This window comes from Phyllostomus discolor, chromosome 1, assembly GCF_004126475.2.
Source record: "Phyllostomus discolor isolate MPI-MPIP mPhyDis1 chromosome 1, mPhyDis1.pri.v3, whole genome shotgun sequence".
NCBI classification, from domain to species: domain Eukaryota; kingdom Metazoa; phylum Chordata; class Mammalia; order Chiroptera; family Phyllostomidae; genus Phyllostomus; species Phyllostomus discolor.
The window spans coordinates 187,389,970-187,409,517 of NC_040903.2; the positions used below are offsets into that span (position 1 = coordinate 187,389,970).

The window sequence follows — 19,548 nt, forward strand, 5'->3', positions numbered from 1 at the left end:
AACACCAAAGAAAAAACTGAAGAAAAGCAGAATGTTGTGGAGGGAACAGATTTTTTCAGTATATGAATCAGAGTAAATCATCTGCTGAACCTAACTAAATCTTGACAAATAATTGCCACCTTCTGACAACAAAGACTTACCCACCTTAAATGTTAAAATAATTGACAGCCATTTATTTATAACTCTGGTTCTTGAAGTCTTTTGTAGTAACTAAAAAAAAACAAAAACAAAAACAAAAACCACCCTGAGCAACATTTTATTGATGAATCAAATGACATTTTATGTCTTGTAAACTTGAGTCTCTCTTTACGGCTTCCCTGGGGTTTCTCCAGGGACACTCAGAGACATGACTCAAGAGAAAGATTGGCTGACAATTCAGAGCTCTGATGAATTTTAATGTTCATTCTACTACATAATAAAGTATCACATTCTTTTCAGCAAACAGATAAGGAGTAGGAAACAGGATTAGTATCACATCTGTGGTTGTCTCAAGGAGGGACAAGATTCAGTAGTGAGAAGATCAGAATTTAGATGAGGTCTAAGGTGGATTGCACGATATTTTAATATTTAACTCTAAACTCCAAAATTGCTTAGTGAAAGATTTGCTCGAATCACTTGCCTGGAGAATTGAAGGATTTAAAACTCAAACCTGCAAATATAAATAGTCCAGGAAAGATTAAACTCTTATACTTATGTTCTGTTTCTGGCTTTGCCAAGCAACTCTATGATCTTGAGATTACCTTGACCTTTCATTCGTGTCTTTCAACATCTGTTATTTTTCTTGAGGTGGTCCCAGGTGAAGAGGGGATTTGGCAGTTTTTTTTTGGTGAGTTATGTTGACAACAGAAAAGAATATATCCTGGTCTATTCTGATAAAGTAGACTGGAAGTGCTGCCCATATCGGTCAAGTTCACTAGCCGCTCCACAAAGAGACTCGTTTTTCTTTTTTTCTCCATAAAGATACAGCAGGTGATGATGAAGGCTGCTTTCCACCTGAGGTACAAGAGCACTGTAAGGAAAGATGAAGCATTTCATCTCAGAAGACTCACACCTAATTCTGGAGGACACAGAAGAGAATTAGGCACACATATAAAGATAAAGGACTTTTAGGTTATTTCCTAATGCCATTAAAACCCAGGTAGCAATCTTTGTAAGATGCTTTGGGAAGGAAAAGACATTGCTGTCTCCGCAAAGTGTCTCATTAAAGGCAGAAAACAATTTTCTGTATAAATAGCCCCCCACCACTTGATTAACTAAAAGGACAACAAGTAGTTGCTGCCCTCAAGGCTTGTAGAAGTTCACTAACTGATAACTATACATCTCAGGAGTGAACAGGGATGTGGGGCCAGGCAGCAGTGGCTCCATCCATCCACATGTGCTCTGGGTTACCCTTGATGTACCAGTGAAGCACTGTGAGCTAGGTGCTGGGGACAGAGTGTTAACAAAGTGGAACTAGCTGAAAACCTGATGTGGTGACTACTGTGAAATGGGGTGAGTAGGATGATTTGGGAATGCAATTAGAAGAAGCAGCTAGTCAGTGGGAGGCTATAAGGGAAAGAAAGTCATGGTGAGCAAGAGGTGTTTAAGCAGAGACTTGAAGGCTGAGTAGGAGTAAACCAGGTATAAGGGAGGTGTGTTAAGGAAGAAAAGACAGCATGTGCAAAATACCTGAGACAAAGGAGAACCTCCCCCATTCAAAGAAACTGAAAAAGTCCAGAGTGACTAAACTTTGAAGAGCAAAGAGGAGAGCCTTAGGGCTAACAAACTGTTAACTTCACGGTTGGTGGTAAGTGTTAGGTGGGTACTGGGTGCCTGAGGGACTAGGAACCTCTGTGGGGAGTAGGGTCACCTTTGTGTAGCCCCTTCAGTTTTGCAGAACATCTTCCATTGCCAGAATCAACCTGATACTGCACAGCAGCCCTGTTCTGGCCCAAGAAACAGCAGCTTTTCATTTTAATTGATTCCCAGTGATGCTGCCTTCTTCCAGACCCTGGCCTGACCCTATAGGGAACCAGGGAAGTGGTATATCTCCATCTTCAATGACAGTCCCCCTCTGAGGACAAAACTTTGGGCAAAATATTTCTGCTAGGTTTGTCATTTTCCTGCCTTTAATTTGGCTCATTGGCTACCCAAATTTGCCCGCTCTGATGTTCTCATTATCCTCTCTGCCCAGGAACCACAATAATAACAACAACAAAGCAATGGTAAATAATAAAAATATAACTTGGATGAAATATCAGGGATGGGATAATCTTTTGACTGAATTTATACTAAAGTGTAAATGACTGAAACATGAATAAATTGAATAAAAGAAGGTAAATCTCATCTTCTCTGTGAAAAGTACCTTTCCTGTTGTGTATTTTTTGTGTTTAAGAAGTTTGCCTATTAGTCCGAGGCTTTAATTAGCCATGGGATGAAAATGACTTTCTAACTGTATAAAGGAAATCTTTTAGACCAGGGGAGACATTTTTCTGAGATCTTTGATACCATGACAGTAGTCAGCCACAGACAGCATTACAGGAGTTAGACTCTGGTCTGATTTTCATGGATTAGTTATTATTTCACTCTTTAAAATGTATCAACTGCTCAAACCCGCAGACACCAACAGGAACACTCTGGGGAGGAGAGTCCCAGAAGGCAGATCTTATGCTCTTCACCCCACAGCCCTCACTAGTACAGCTCCTCTACCTCTCCCCTTGCCAGCAACTTGCCTGCCCCAAGGTACCAGAACGTCCCAGTGGAATTCTGCGTCTAAAAAGCACTGACCAAGTCCTGCTGCTTCCTTAGTAGCTGAAAGTACTGTCCCACTCCAGTCCCAAAACACAACCCCCGCAGGGGACACCCAACTAGGTCCTACAGAGAACGACCCAGCCTTGGGTGGTTCATACATGCCCCCCATCACCTGCCCAAGCCTGCAATAGCCTGGCCAGGGAAGCTGCAGCGCTCACCCACTCCAGGTCCTCTGCTCACTCTCCTGGACTCAGATTAGTCGACAACAGGACCCTCCCTATTTGGGACACTGTTTGGCTGACCTGCCTCGGTTCCTGCTCTCAAACCTTGCTTCTAGCAGCCTCCACCAGTGCACCAGATCTACAGGAAAGTTGCGCCGGAGCTGTTGGAGGGGCGTCATCGCCTCCTAGCAACGCTCCTAGCAACCGGGTAACATCTGCTCCCTCTGGTCCAATGCGAGCTGAGAACAGCTGCGCTCGCGCCTAGCGTTCCGAACCAGAGCAAGAGGCGCTTCAGACCGGAGGGACCGACCTGCAGCAGCCTGGGCTCCCGGCAGTGCTGCAGTTACCGCCGCCGCTGCTGCTGCCGCCGCTGCTGCTGTCGCGCTGCCGCCACCACCGGCCGCTGTCGCTCTCAGCGCCCTGTCTAAAGAGTGACAGCGACGCAAAAGCGGGAGGGAGCACTGAACCCCGCGCCTTTATGAAACAAGTGCATGCGCCTATCTCCTAGTGAATGGACCCAGCTCGCAAGGTAGGTGTGGACTCCTCCAGCCAGGTGCCTTCCTTGGAGGCTCAGAAGGGTCCCTTACATTGGGGGTGATGGTAGGAACATGTTTGGAGATCCCACCCTGCCCCCAGCCATTGAAAAGTGGTCAGCTGGTGGCCCCAAATAACCTGACTTGATATTTAAAAAAATAATTAAAAATCTTGGAATCGGTTCTTGAGGATTTCCCTGCCTGTGGCTGTTAGATTTTTGTTCGGAAGTTTTCAGCTCTTGTTTTTCCTTTGACTTTGAAGCCTATGCATGCGCGTTAGCTGGAAGCAACGATAGCCCAGAGAAAGCCTGTGGTTACGGCTAAAGTGACATCGTGCAGTCTTGGCTAATTGAATCAACACGTATGGAGAGCAACATCTTTTTAGGTCCTGCTCTGGAAAGGGTCCATTTGGCCGAGAGCAGCCCTTCACTGTTACTCAACCTCCTGAAAAGTAACCATAGTAACTCACCTCTCTTTTGATGGGATCTTCCTCATTGGCTGCCTGTCTTCCTTTGGAAAGCTCATTTCTCTAAATATAGAAGATGATGAGATCTGTAAGCCTACATCCATGTAGAAAAGGTGCAGTTAAACATGGCCCTTTAAAGAAAAGTACTATTTGGCTATTTCAAATCTTGTGAGAAACAGTGTGTATTCCAGGGAATGATTAAGTTAGTGTGCTTGGAGTTAACTGCTGGATTGTTACTTTAGAGAGAATATTTTCTGAAATTATACAAAATCTGACATTTAAAAACAAATTATGTATCTCTGACTCTGATTTCTTGAAAACATTAACCTACTGATAATCTCCCAGTAAATAACTGGGAAGATCAATTACTCAGTTACTTACAAATTTCTTAAGATAATTAAGATTCCTCATACTTGAAATTAAATCTAGAGAAGAGTAATTTAATTCTGTTATTCAAAGGCAGATGTATTTGTCTCTCCGGTCCAGATCAACCCCACCTGAAGCACCTTAGTGTCCTCCTAGGGAATCCTCTCTCCCGACTTGTTAACCAGCTCGAGTCAGTGCCATCCTGACCCCTCTCACATTACTTGTGTTTGTCTCCTTGTTTCAAAATCTCAGGTAGCCATTCATTCCTGAGCTGGAGGCTGTGAGAAATGCTCGCTGTGCACAGGGGAACTCTCACCAGATTTTCTGAAGCTGTCCTAGAAATACACTTTTCAGATTGATTCAGCATTACCAGGTAATCACTAGCTTGAAAGAAACAAATGCTAATGTAGCATTACCATAACTTACAAGATCAATATAAGGAGTCGTTTATATAGATGGTTGCTGGGTAGAAGTCAATAGAGGTTTTCTGTAGAAAGGACATTTGCGGGCTGGCAGACCTTCCTCTCTTAGACCCGTGTGAATAGGAAGGGCCCGATTCGGGAGCCTGGCTCAGGGAGCATGTCAAGTGGGAGCCCTATCAGCCCAACGGTGCATGTCTGAATGAAGGAAATGAAGAGTACTCTGAGTTGCAAAAAGAGATTGTGGTAATGTTTTAAGTTTAATTTACGTTAAGCTCATGATGATGTGAACCCATTAGTATTAAACATTTAAAATGATTCTCAAGACTGAATGCAGTCTTTGAATCTGTTCAGCCCTCCAGCATTGTGTAACTTTCACATGTACTGAGCTGTCCATGTGTACTTCCTGTAGGTAACCAGCCTAGGAAATCACAGCCAAGTTCATGAAAACATACCAGGCTGCATTTCTTCCTTTTCCTTACTTCCCTTTGTAAAAATAAATAATTGAACAATTTTACTCAGAATCCTATTTGAAAATTTATTCTGTTCTGGTTGTTGTAGAATGGTTTTTACTTGGCTAAGTATAGTTAGTATATAATATTAGTTATATTAGTACAGTGTTTATGAATATCATGAGACTTTAAAAGTACTGGTTTCCATAGTCATTGAAATATCTGTGGTTTAATAATTTTAAGCATTAGAGATGACCATTTGAACCATCAAAAATGTTGGTTTCAATTAGCTTTCACCACTGCCCACCCCCTCCTCTTCTTCCATCATAATTACTATATTTTATGGTGAGAAACAAATCCAAGGGGACCAGAAAGATTTACTGTGACCTACCATGAGATGTATATGGAGAGACAGTGATGCTATCAATCTAAGGAAATTTTGAGTAAAGCAGCCACAAGTATTGTTTCATGTATATGCCTTAGTCTTGTGTTTCAGCAGTTTATACACATCCTGTTCCTTATGTAATATGGTAGAAGTTTAAAATCATTCAGTGCCCTTTAATTATGTGAATGAGCCTGCCCTTTCGTGAAGACCACTGACATAATCAAAAAGGTCAAGTGAAAGAGGTTCTTAAATTTTCATTTTGATTTTATCTTGAATGTATAATGTGCAGAATACATTGTGCACTTTTGATGAGCAAGTATGTTTAAAATTATTCAGGAGAAAATGTTCTCATGGTATTTAGCTTTAAATAAATAAAAACAAATCAAACAGTATTATTATAATATAAGCATGGAATCCTAGAGACATTGGTGGATGAAAAAAAATCCCACCAGTGTATAGTTAAGGATGTAGTCACTCTCCCCAGGGGGAGTACCGGTGGTAGGTGAGCATATCGCAGGTAGTGAAGGGGGGCTGCACCTGCTCTGTGAGGCTCTTAGGTAAAGCTGAGGTCAGTCAGGTCAAAACTGAAACTAAGTGCTAATCTCAGTGTTTCCAACTCTGGTGGGAAGTTTTTAGGTGTTTATGAACATTCCACGTTCAATTTCATGTCATGCCACTTTCGTGGGATTAAGAAGATGCTTTGAAACGTGGAGAACAGTTGACAGGTTTGATGAAGGTGCTGGGCATCTCGCCGGCACACCTGGGCGCCCCACTGAGGACCCCGCCAGCGGGCTGCAGCTGTCACATGCCAGCTGAGGCTAAGACGTGGCTAATTCCCATTGCTCTCTATATCAAAGAAATATGCTTTAAAAACCCAGAGAAAGCTAAAATTAAAATAATTGCAGATGCAGGGGCACACAAACTGAGGAATAAGTACATGTTCAGGTTTAGGGGAAGCTGTTCCTTGTCAAGCTCCCCTTCCCCACATCTTATTTTTCATAAGTTGTCTGTCTAAATAGTATCATTATATTCCTTCAGCGTATCCCGTTTTTAGTCTAGCACAACTGTTTTTATCTTTTTCTGATTGAACTGATACAAACGGGCTGGCCACAGAGCCGTCCAGTGTACAGCTGTGACTCTCGGTGCTGGGGGTTGGGGGAGGATGCTAATGAAAAGTACTAAGAGCTGGCTGGTGTTAGGTTCAATATTGTAATATAGCTTTATATTTAGAAGTTAAAAACTTTTCATATTATAAATTATAGAATGTGAAGTGCAACAAAAAGTCTTGGTAGGCAAAACTCCAAGTGTCTTCTAAATATCAGTGATGTTTGGAAGGGGAGGAATCTGTGGCAGTGTGGCGGAGTATTATGCGTTGTTTTGAAAGTGTTTATCAAAAGGGAGCATGGGTTAGAAATATCAGGAAAAGTTGGGGATACTGCAAAGAGAATCAGGACTCAGGAGCCTAGTCTCAATTCCGTCCTCGTGTGCTCCTCATTTACCACTTTGTGGCTCAGTTTCTCTACACGTCACCTGGGAGATAGACTGCCTGTTGTTAACTTCAGTGGAGTGCTTGAGCTCGAACACAGTGCAGTTTAATGAAGCACCTTCAGCTCCTTAGAAGACGGGTACTCTGTGAATGAGGAACATTTTGTCACCAAAGCAACTCCAGGTTGTGACACAAATCAGCTACCATGTGAGTGAGGGCAGAGAATCACCTAACTCCAGAGCAAATTCTTACATGTTCTTAGTGGGCAGAGTTGTCAATGAGTGGTTACACCTTATGTCTTTCTACGGATGTTTTGGGATACCTGGCTAACTGTTTTTGGTGATGTGCCCAAACCTGAGGGTCCTATCCAAGTGGAAGACGATGTGGATGATAATAGAGCAGGTGCTTTTCAAAAGACCACTGCTGCCTATGTAAATATAAGGGATTACCACCCCTGTCTCTGAGCAATAGACCTGAGTGTCTAAGGCACTTGTAGTATCTCCCTAGACATTGATGGTGAGATATTTCTTGGAATCTATATATAGCTATGTGATTGCTGTGCTAACTTCCTTTCTTATTTCCACTTTCCTAAGTGAAAGGTGGAATGAAAGGGAACATCACCTTAAAACAAGGGATGCACTTCTGAGGGGTGGTGACTCACAAAATGTACCACGAAGCCCCCAGCACTCGGCATCTATCATCACTAGGGCCAGATCTGGGCAGAAGTTAGCCTTTGGTGCAGCATCTAACATAACTTCCCAACGACGTGGCTGGCCACATCCCATTTCATGCACTTCTCTTTGGTTCTGAAGCCATCACCAGTGGCACAAGATCGACTTGTGGAATTGGAGGCATTTTATGTAATATTCTGTGCCTGACACTGGGATTATCCGAAATGCTACTGGCTTCTTGAGAAACCCTTCTAACTCATTGGCTGTCAGTATCCCAATGAAAGTTCCTCAGGAAGTTTTCCAGGAGCTACAACTTGTTGGTAATTTTAAACTGTCAGGAGAGTCAATCTTGTGCTTGGGGTGGATGATAAATGTGAAGAAACAGATTGTTTCTTTGATTCAGAGCTTAAAACTGGCACTGAATTCTGCTCCCATAAAACATAGTTCCCAGAAACATGCCAGGCAAAGAAAGGCTTATGAGGGAGGTTGAGGAAATACTGAGAAATAATCAACAAAACTGAAGGTCTGCAGAGGGGCCCGCATTCCAGCCTTGGGTGTCGCACCTGTCTGCCTTCTTGAATACACTTGTGACTCTTCCATGCAACCTGTGCTTAGCACTAAAGGGACAGCAAATGTCCCATATATAACACAGTGCTGCTGGGGAGGACACATGTGTGATTTCAAAAACAAGGGCATGGCAATAATAATACCTAACATTTATTGAGCAGAAAATATGTGGACATGTGACGGGCACAGACTATGTGCTTTTAAAACATCATCTCATTTATTTTGCATACAAGTCAGTGTGTTCGAGATTTCATTGATGGGGAATCTCAGGCTCTTTGAGGTTAAACACTTTGCCCAAAGTCACCGAGCAAACAAATTGTAGAGCTGGGACTTGAACTAGTGCTCTGGGACAGCACCAGAAAGTCAAGCTGAAGTATGTATTTTAAGCCACGCATCAAGATTACAGCATGCGGCTAACAGTGACAGGTGAGGTAGCTCTTTCTAAACAACAGTGCTCACAGTCCTTGAAGAGGGATGGCTTTGCCACCAGCAAAGCATTATTTAGATGGGTAGAGACATACTTTTTAAGGCTCATGCCAGGCCAACATCATTCAAAGGGAAATCAATGAAAGACTGGAAGCCAAAATCCATGAACTGTTTATAACACGAGTCAGTTGCCGCTCTCGGACTAGGATGCACCTTATTCTCCCCATTGATTAGACTGTTCTTTTGTCTGTGGCCTCAGCTGCACACATCTAATAGGATGGTCTCGATGCTGGTTCTGCAGTGTACTGACTGAAGGAAAATGAAAACCTTACCAAAATTCACATGTGTTAAACTGTTCTTAAACAGTTCTTCCTGATCTCTCAGGCTTTTCCTGGTCTTGGACAAAGGATGGGCTCCGATGACAGGAGTTGTTCTTTTATTATTGTCTGTCTTCTCAAAGTGTTTGTAAATTAATTTGCTGATGATCTTTCCTTAATGTACTGCCCTGGGCCGTGTACCAAATGAAATCACTTGTGCAATAATAGGGTTTCAGTTTTCTGGAGGCAGAAGCGGAACAATAAGAAAGAACGTTTGAGCAATCGTTTGTAATTACATTTTAAACATTTATTTAAAGAAATATGTATAAATTGTACTGCCAGAGCTCTTGATGACAGGGATGGTCATTCTGTTCTGTGACTCAGTTTGTTGCTTGTTGAAGTTGTACACTATGAAATACATGAAGCCCAGCAGAGAGGTTTTATGTGCCCAGAGGGTAAAGCATTAAAAACAATTTAAATATAAAAGCCAGCGTTAGCTATGTTACCTTCAGAGATAAATTGAGGCCCAGCCTAATTCAGTTTCATGATTTAGATACTGTTCTCAGAGCTCAGGACACTGTGTATAAAAACAAAGTCATTTTACTTTTTTCTTGTTTATTTCATCAGCTTTGAAGTACAGGCTGGGTTGAGTTTGCCTTTTTAGTTGCCAGAGACTTGTAGAGACAGATTTACTCACATTTACTGGATTGTAACAGGCAAATTTGTTTGGATATTCACAGTAATTTTAACTCTCCAAATGACAGTCCGAATGTTTCAGAAACATTTCCCTTTACCCCAGATGTATGATCAGTGGCAATACATGCAGAAATATTTGCTTCGAGCCTCTGTAGTACCTGTAGTATTTTTTTTAAACGTAACTGTTTGATATATTCCTTTTCAGTCCTTTTACTCTCTAATTATAATCTAGTATCTCCTAGAGGCAGGGTGATGAAAAGACTCTTAGAGTCAGAGCTACGTGGCCAGGCTGGGGTTTGCTTCTGTGAGGTAGAGCTGCTCTATTGGCACTAGGCAGAGCTAGGATTTATTGAGTACTTGCTATGTATGTCAGGCACAGTGCCAGCCACTTGCCTTGTATGATTTCAGTGGTCCTATGAGCCAGTATTAGTTCTCTCCCCACTTTACAAATGTGCTTTGTAGAGAGTTGATGCAATTGTCTGGAGGTCACACAATGAAGAAGCAGCAGAGCTGGAATTCAAACTCACTTTCATCTGACTTCAAAACCCAAAGTCTTAGCACAGGACAGACTGTAAAACACTGAACTCCTCTGGGCCACAGTTTCCTCATCTATAAATTTTGGGAACTGAACCAGGTGATCAGTAATAATTTACAGGTCTGAATTTTTGAGTTCTAGTTCAGCCGAGAAAACAGATGTAGGAACTTATGTTTGCTATATATTTTAGCCTCAAAGTAGCTAGAAGCATCTTCCAAAATTTGATGCTGAAAACATTGCAAATAGCAAAACAGCCTGCAAGGAGGTAATTGTCAAACTGATACCAGCTGTGAAAGCTTTTCAGCATTTCAACAGCCCATGGGGGTGTTTTTTAAGAGCAATAAACTAAGTGGCTAAGTGTGTTGCCCATGGAGCCGAGACACAATCTAGTCCCCTGAGAATTTACTCTGTATTTTCAGGGTCTGATACATTCATAGTCTTAGGCTGACTGCTTGAATATAGCCAGACAGAATCTTTGTAAACCTTAGAGACATTTGGTGTATATATTTTTTTGGCTTTGATTTCTTAAATAAAAATATCTTTCCCAGAGCATCACTTACTTTATTTGACATTTCGTTCTCCAAGCTGCCACCTGCCCTTCCTTGTATCATTCATTCAAAGGTTTTTAATTGGTCATAAATGCTGTAGATAATGCATTGCTTTGGAAAATAAAATGAACAGGCATTTAAAGATACACACACATAGGTAATGTTTTGCTTATGGTAAAGTTACTCTTCTCATTTCCAAGTCTTTCTTCATCCTTTGCTACATGACAGTAATTCATTGGCCCCTATTTTTTTAAAAAATCAGTGACTTCTCCAGTCGTAATGCTAATAACAGCCATTGATGCTTCTTAATGTGAGCCCAGGAATTTATGTTGAAAAGTGACATCATTCTTTCTTCACTATTTAGTTAAAGTGCAGTCTGGCTTTGTTCATGATGCCAAAGCATCTAAGCCAATATAGCCAATGTTGCAACAGCAACAACAACAGAAATCCATCAAGCCAATTGCTTGGCATTCTGATGATCAGGCAATCAGCTGATTGGCTCAATGTTCTGTTGTAGTGCTGCTACCAAGCTTGCCTAATGCTCTAACATAGAGGCTCTAAAAATGTGGCCCTCAGACCTGCAGCATCAGCATCACCTGGAAATTTGTTACAAATGTACATTCTCTGCCCCCTGCCCAGACTGAATTAGAAATTCTGGGGGCGGGACTCAGCCATTTGTGTTTTAAGGATCCCTCGGTTGGTTCTGATGCTTGCTAAACATCTGAGAACCTCTGTGGCATGGAAGAGTTAAGCAATTTAAAAAGAAGTCAGTCATAGTAATTGTCATCACAGAAAAACCCAAAGCTTCACCTAATTTTTTTATTAAATTCATTTAAAATATACCTAAAAATGCAGTTTACTAAAAGACAGCCCCTGGGAAAACTGGGTTCAGCATTCTTCCTTTGTCTTTAATACAATCAGTGTTGTTCTCCTTTGGTTCTAACCTTTTGAAATCTGTAAAACTCTGAATAAGCTGAGCTTTGCTTATTGAACTCGAATCATATACAATAGTAGCAATTATTGTCTTAGCTTAGAGTGAGTTATCATTACACATTCATCTCTTTTTAGGTCAGACACACCAGTGGCTTAATATTTTTATTGTCCTTATAAAACATACTCACTCTGGTTTGAGGCTCCCTTGGGTTATAATCTGCTGTGGGGCACTGAACGTTGGGAGTGTTTTAGGTGTGATTTTTGCTGCTTTTTCTCCTGGTTTAGAAAAACCACCCAGCTAACAAAGCTGCAGGAAGCATTATGCAGATGTCATCGAGTTGAAGGAAAAACTCGAAGAGATGCAGGTTCTTGAAAAGCATGTTTTTAATATTTATAATTAAAAAATAATAATAGGTTAGAGGAAAAATATCAAATGTCTTAACCAAAAATTAATTAACCAACACATTAATAAACAACTCGTTTTGTGAATCAAAGGGTTTCAATGCCTAGAAATATTTGAGTGTATGAATTAAAGGTAGAAGAGACAATGTCTAAATATGATCTTTTCTTTTCCTTGTCTGGCCCTCTGAGGTTGAATGAGTACTGAAGGGGCCCCAATTTGTATTCTCAATTCATTCACTGCTTTCACTAGGAAGCAGTTTCTTGCCTTTTGCTTTTAAGGTTGAACTTGTCTCTTTTCTGGGACGTGAGCACCACCTAGAGTACACACTAGGAACTCCTTTTAAACCAAACCTCTGAAAATCTGCTTTCTGAACACAGTTCTTCTTTAAGTCAGAATCCTCAACAGCAATAGTATTTTAAAGGAGAGAGCAAAGATTTTCACCTTCAGATATCATACCGAGGTCAACTTTTCTAGTTAAATCTTTCTTTTACTGATGATTAACCTCTGTTAAGCCATGTGCTGCGAGAATGTTTACATACTGTGACCACATCATAGGGTTTGTCCATGGATGTGCACCGTTATTTCTAGAAAGTGTAATTGGGCCACCAGCCAATTATACAACAATTTGATTAACCTAAACATTAAATTAACTCTAAAATAAGCAGTTTAACTAAAAGGATGATGACAAAACATCTTTTTTTCCATTACATTTTGTGAATCTACTTCAAATTTGGATATGTTTTGATATTAAATGGCATGAAATTAAATAGAGGATTGGTAAATATTTTATTTTCCAGTGGATGCTTTGGGAAGTAGGCATAATTCTGCAACTTAAAACATCTGTTTTGGGTCTGAAGAGTGACATTTGCCTGCAAGACAGACTTTTCAGTCACAGGACAATTGCCACTGACTGCTTCACCATGTTGCTTAGTAAATGAAGGGGGAATATTGCTTTCTGGGGTCACCAGTTTCTTTTTACAAGTAGAACTGTTATTATAAAATATTTGTCACAAAATCTGACTTTTCTCCAATTATTTTATTTTGTTTAGCTTATCCAACAAGAGTATTAACATACACATTAACAACGTCGAAAGTAGCTTACTTTAAGAGAAAATATGCAGAAGAAGAAGATTTACATCAAGATTGCCATGGGTATTTTCCAAAAGTAAGACTTTACTTGTTCTTTCATTTTTATGACTCTTGCCAATAGCAAAAAGCTCTGGTTTTCATTTTTCTAAAAGAGTAGATCTAATGATGCGTTTGCTTTCCAGCACCTGATATTGCCCGAGGACAGGACTTGCATTCTCAAACTGTCTCTGGAGAAGCTCAGGTTTCTTGAAGACCCAGAAACCTACTTGAGAAGGTCTGTGTTAATTAACAATTTGCTGAGGAAGATCCACCTAGAGACGGAGAAGGAGAGCTATGAATACTTTAAAGAAGCTCCCTGTTATAAGACGGCTTATTCTGATACAAGAAAACGGCTGAAGTTTATGGTACAGGAATGCTGTTCTCAGTCTCTCTATTACGAAGAGCTGCATTCGTATCATATTGTGCCTTATGCTTCGGAAAATGCCATTTATGGAATGGGCTACACTAGCAGCCACTTGGAGCAAAATTCTCAGTTGCTTATTTATAAAATGAATTAAAGTAACTGTTAAGTCCATTGATACTTTGTTTCTAAATGCCTGAACTGTTTATTGTGAAGATGTTAACATAGGCACTGTTTATCAGTGCACTTGAGATCAAAGATGAGATGCATGCTACACTGATTGGAGAGAACTCTGGTTATTACTCAGCAGTCCTTAGCACTACCAAGTCAAATTAGAAATATGTCTACCTACTATAAAGTGGCAAGTAAGTGCTTTAGAAGTCAGATTTTTTTAAAGCTATGGTACGTAGAAAGAGACCTATATCGACATCTTACACAGATTTAAACATTTTAAGCCCCTATTTTCAAATTTTGCCACTCTTAGTGGAAGGTAACAAAAAGGAGCAGATTAAACTGAAATAGTCTTGTCTCTGAGGCTTAAGGGTGGAACAAACTTACAGTAACTTTCTGGACGTGAGGAGGAGAGTAGGTTCTTGCTGAAAAGCTTTGGCTTGTCAAGCGTAGTGCCAAATAATTGTTTGACGCCATTCTCCTGTGGGCATTAGTGGCAATTCGAGGTGGAGCAGACATACTGCGACCCAACTGCTGAATGGAGCAACCAGACTACTCCAAACTGACCCGTTTTCCATTTTGCTATTTTTTTGTCTTGATAGACTTTTCTCTTTAAGGGTGAAATTTCATAAAATAGCCTTGTGGATGGGCTTATCTCTAAGTTTTAGGGGTGGTTAAAAATGTGGTGGGTCTTTAGTTAAGCGTTTAAATTTTATTTATGATGTCATTTTGTACAGGCTGTGAAGTTCAGGAAAAGAGTAGGCAGGTACACTTTGTTTTTAATAGGTTTATAATTTTTAAAAAAGCTTATCTGCAAAAATTGAGGAGGACAACAGAAATTCCACATGGTGTTATTTCTTCATCTAGATTGCACATATGGCTGCCTGGATGACACTTTGCACTGGTTTGTGTACCATTGTCGACCACTCGCTATTTGACAAAATGTTCCAAAATGCCTTTGGTGGCAAAGTTTAGACAAGCCCCTATATTTTGCAACTTGAAAGCTAATTATTTAACAAGTTGGGTAGATTTCTGAAATTGTTCAAAGTGGTTCGTATTTTTCTTTGAGGTTCGATTGAGATGTCTGATTTCAATGTCTGGAGTTATGTTCTATGAAACCTTTCATTGAAATAATTGTCACTCACTGATAAAACGGATTGAGAAAACTAGGTGCCAAAGGTATATTCAAGAAAATACCAAAGACCCAAAGAGGAGTGTTGGATAGACTGTGAGAGTCAAGAATCTAAAATGAGGTTAGTACAGGACGTAGAAGCACCTTGTGGAAGGGTTTTGGGATGATCAGCTGGCTGTGGTGCTTTCAGAGCACTTGGTACGTGACAACGATCATCAGAGACACTGCTTTAAATCAAGACACGACAGGCCTTGGGTGATCATGTGTTTTGGCAAATTTAAATATGGTGATTTGTCAGCCTTGTATCTTGCCTAGTTCAAAGCCATCTTATAACCAAGAAGGCCTTTTTCTCTTCAAGAGAATTTTGTTTTTTGTTTTTATTCACTACTTGCTCACTTTAATGAATCAGGGGTGATTAACATGCTTGCTTTCGGCAGGAAGAACGTGGGCACCCTAATCAGCATGCATTGTTGAAGACAACACAGATCTAGAACTGATAACAGTATCAGGTTTCTATTTAATTGCTCAATCAAAATTAGGGAAAATGCTTTAGGACAAACCAAAAAATTATAGGTTTGTATTTAAAGACAATTTGGTATGAACAGTATGAACAATATGAAAAGTGAGACAGGTTTGAAATACAAATATAAATACTTCAAAATTAATTTAAGGGAAAAGATTTGGCAACAAAATTAAAAAAATTTATTTCACTGCTTATAAAATACCTTGTTTCTCAGAATAGTTCTTTTAAAATGTAGGTTTTTAAAACAGTGGAAACACTAATTGAAGAGATTCTGAATTTGATAGGATAATTATACTATCATATAATTAAAAAATACAATTAGCACTCCAATAGTTAAAGTTTTTTAGTGAAAAGAACATTTGGCTTGGTTTAGGACAGTGTCCATAGGAAAAACACACCACTGCTAATAGATGTGACTTACAAAAATGTCACATATTAAAATTGTTTGAGGAGAGAAGTGCACATGCTTTGGAGTATAAAAGAGAGAGAGAGAAAAATTACGAAGGAAGCATGAAATTGTAATATTTATTGTATGCCAGAGATCTTAAGTGAAGTGAGGACTCTTGGTCAATGAACCAGTAGAAGATGTGAACTCTGTTTTGTTTGGCGACATCGTCAGCCCAGCTTGCTGATCTATATATTCATAAGTAGAGAAGGAACTGTCTTAGAAATTAACAGTATTTGTGAATATGCCTTCTTTAAAATATGTGCTGATTTCAAAATAAGTTATTTAAAAAATATCTTTTAGAACATCTAATTTCTTTTCCAATAAACAATTCATAGATGAGTTGACTAATGTTATCTTGACTTTTAAAAAAATAATAATTTGTATTTCAACGATGTAACTTTCTGAATTAACCATTAAAACTGCTGTCATTTACCATAAACTGACACAGAGGGAGACCCTGCACACACGGGCCCTGCTGACCCTGCCCTACACGCTGCATTGTGGGAGAGGTGAAAGGCGGCAGACAAGTTACAACATTTTTGAACCTGGACATCCTTTCTCTGGTGACAAGAACCACTCTTAGAGTAAGAAAGACAGGATGGGAAATCTGAGTGGCATTGGTAATGTTGATCCTTCTTGTGGGTACCCAAACAGCCTAAAGACCTAGTAAAAAAGAAGACATTTTTTAAAAGGGAAGAGGAAAAAAATAAAAGAGATGAGGAAGGGGAAAAGAGGGCAGAGAAATAAGGAACAGGTTTAGTAAGTGAAAGAGAAAGCTGTTGCATGTGGGGAGGGGTTCCTTGCCTACTATACTCAACTCTTGTCCATTATACACCTAAAACCTGATATCCAGGTGGATATCAGGATCCTGTGAAACAATCATTTTCACGATCCTTTCTTTCCTTCACAGATGATGCATACGGTTAGATTCTGTTCAGTAAATGTATCATTTGAAATGTGGTATTACTGTGAAACATCCCTGACACTGAGATCCCGAGTAGATGAGAAAAGGAAAAATGGAAATTAAGTTGGGGGAAAGACTAAATGACGAGCCACTGTATACATGGGTAAGCTCAATGCATGATCAGATTCCAATGTACACCCCTAGATTTAATAAATTCTAGAGCTAGAAGACTTGGAAATAAGTGCAATCCTCCACTATTAACGGAGTAACTACTACGAGCCAGGAACTGTGCTAGGGTTGGGGGTACAGAGATGATTGTGCACAGTTTCTTTGCTTAAGCTGTTCACTGATGAGAGAAGACCACAGCGATGTTTGGCTTGATTTAAAAGGTAAAAACTCTACCAGGAGCAGTACCTGCATTTCTCTTTTCCAAACTGTGGGATGGTTCTCAAATGAACATCTCCAAAGGCGTTTGTGGCTTGGTGAGGAGGGAAGGTCTACTAACTCAGATCTTAGAGAAGGAATGTACGTTCTGCTTTGCAGCCTATTTTATCCTTGGAGGCGTAGTAGGAAACCACTGTTCAAGTGGGAAAGCATGGCTGGCCTTAGCCCATCCCTAGCACACAAGAGGTCATAGGGAGGTAGGGAGACAAATGTGAATACAGAACAATTCTTTCTCTTCTGACTTCTGTGGCTTTCGTTTTTTTAAACAAGGGAAGTCAGATTGATATTAATGTCAAGGAGATTCTTGACAGAGAGGCACAATTGGGAAATTACAGCCCGAGAATTGCATATACTGTGTTCAAGGTTAAAAGGCCAGCATTCTTTAATGTGCCTTGTGCTGGTGAATAGCTTAAATGAACCCCAAGCTGTCTCAACACCTGCTGCTAGAGCCATCCTCCGTTCTACTGCTGGCTTCCTCTCTGAATCACAGCCCGACCTCCAGACTTTGCTGTAAGTGGAAGTTACGGTTCTAATCCTTCACTCTCTCCCCTGCTCCACAGCATCACTACTGATTTGCTCTGAGACACTTGTAGGAGAGCAACAGTTTGCTGTGCTGGTGGAACTCCTTTGGACAAGGGTCTCCAGAGTGCATCAAACTAGAATTCATCAGTTTCTTGATACAATTCCTTTTAAAACTATTGTGCTTAGCCATTAAATAATTGTCTGTTAAGGTAATCTTATGTTTCTGGAGTTTGATGTATTAGTTACCATTGTGTATGCTTTGCTAAAGAAAAACAACTTCAGGTTGGAAATAATGGAAGAGTATGTGTAATTAATTCAAACAGAGTGTGGATATTATGTAGTACATGGCATTCGGACTTAAATTTTCCCATTCTCAAACTTCAGTACTATACATCGGCATGTGACATGTTTCAGGTTTTCTGTTTCTTTATTAAGTGGGACCATGCCCGAAAGTTGTTTCATTTAGAGTTGAACATTTTGAGCAAAATCTCCCCATTAAAGTAGTTCCAGCTGCTCCCAAGGGTAACTTATGGCTGGGTAGAAGGACATTCCTGTGCATTAGCCCTTCTCAAGTCTTTTGTGCATAGAAATCATGGAGATCTTGTTAAAGTACAGAATCTGTTCAGCAGGTCCAGGGTGGGGCCCCAGAGTCTGCATTTCTCATTCCCTCCGGGACGCGAGTGCTGCTGGCGCACTGGCCACACTTTGAGGAGTGAGGCCACGCATTACTGCGAGGGCCCACATAGACACTCAAGCCTACACTCTTACTGTTTTCAAAGAGTATGTATTCATGTCCACTTTCTATAAAGAAATTCAAAGGAAAAAGTAAATATCATCAACCAGTTTTTGAAATTGGCCACAAATATGAGAATATTTTATATAGACAAACACATAGAAGGCTATTTTCCTTATAGAATTTATGTACATCAAGGAGCCAAAAAAGGAACATGGATATAATCATGTATTGTTCTCATGAGTCAAGAAATGACACATGGTAAATTTCTCTTCTTGATTTCCCCCTGGATTGTACCCATTTAAGGAAGCGCCATTTAGTAACACTAGGGCAAAGATGAAATGTTCACAGTTAACAGGAATTCGGCACTTTTTTTCCTTGGCCAACCCTGAGAAAAATCTTATAAAAGCATTCTCTATTAAACTCAGATGTATGGGTGACTGCACAGCCTGAAGAATTTGGTAACTCTGAGCTGAAAAATGGCATCTGGATCTTCAACTGCTTGCTTTGAACTCTTTCTTGAGGGGACCTTCCCCTTTATTCCACGAGGGACCCCTCCCCCCCTTGCTATGGACACCCTGTTTCCCTTTAGTCGTCAGCATCCGAGTGAGGGGCAGCGCGTCGGTGTAAATGAGAGTGTTGCAAATATTGTCTAATTTGAGCATGCCAAGTGATTTTTGTCAGGCTGTCCTCTGGTCATAAATTGTTGGTATAGCTATGTGAACTATAGTGTCATAAATTTGTCATAGACCATTAACAAAGGGAGAAAAGAAGAAATTTAGTTCTGTGAAAATGCACTCAAATACCAAGCAGATGGTGTTCTACAACATTTATTTGGAAAAAATGTGTATCTGTTACATAATCTAACATATGTCTTTTTAACATTTAAAAATATTTGGTTCATGATTTAGAGTTTTTATTGGATTGTTTTTTAAACTGAGAGGAAGAAGAAAGGTAACTGTATTTTAAAACATATTTGACATGTTATTAATAAAATTTTATTTCTGGTGAACCACAGGTGCCTTTAT

At 40.1% G+C, this 19,548-nt stretch overlaps 1 long non-coding RNA gene across 1 annotated transcript; it reads left to right on the forward strand.

The window, feature by feature from the left end:
• Positions 1-3,145: 3,145 nt before the first annotated feature.
• Positions 3,146-19,347, forward strand: LOC114492598. Its single transcript, XR_003684104.2, has 4 exons — positions 3,146-3,480; positions 4,569-4,689; positions 13,204-13,319; positions 13,426-19,347. It is a non-coding gene; the product is annotated as an uncharacterized LOC114492598 (long non-coding RNA).
• Positions 19,348-19,548: the final 201 nt, after the last annotated feature.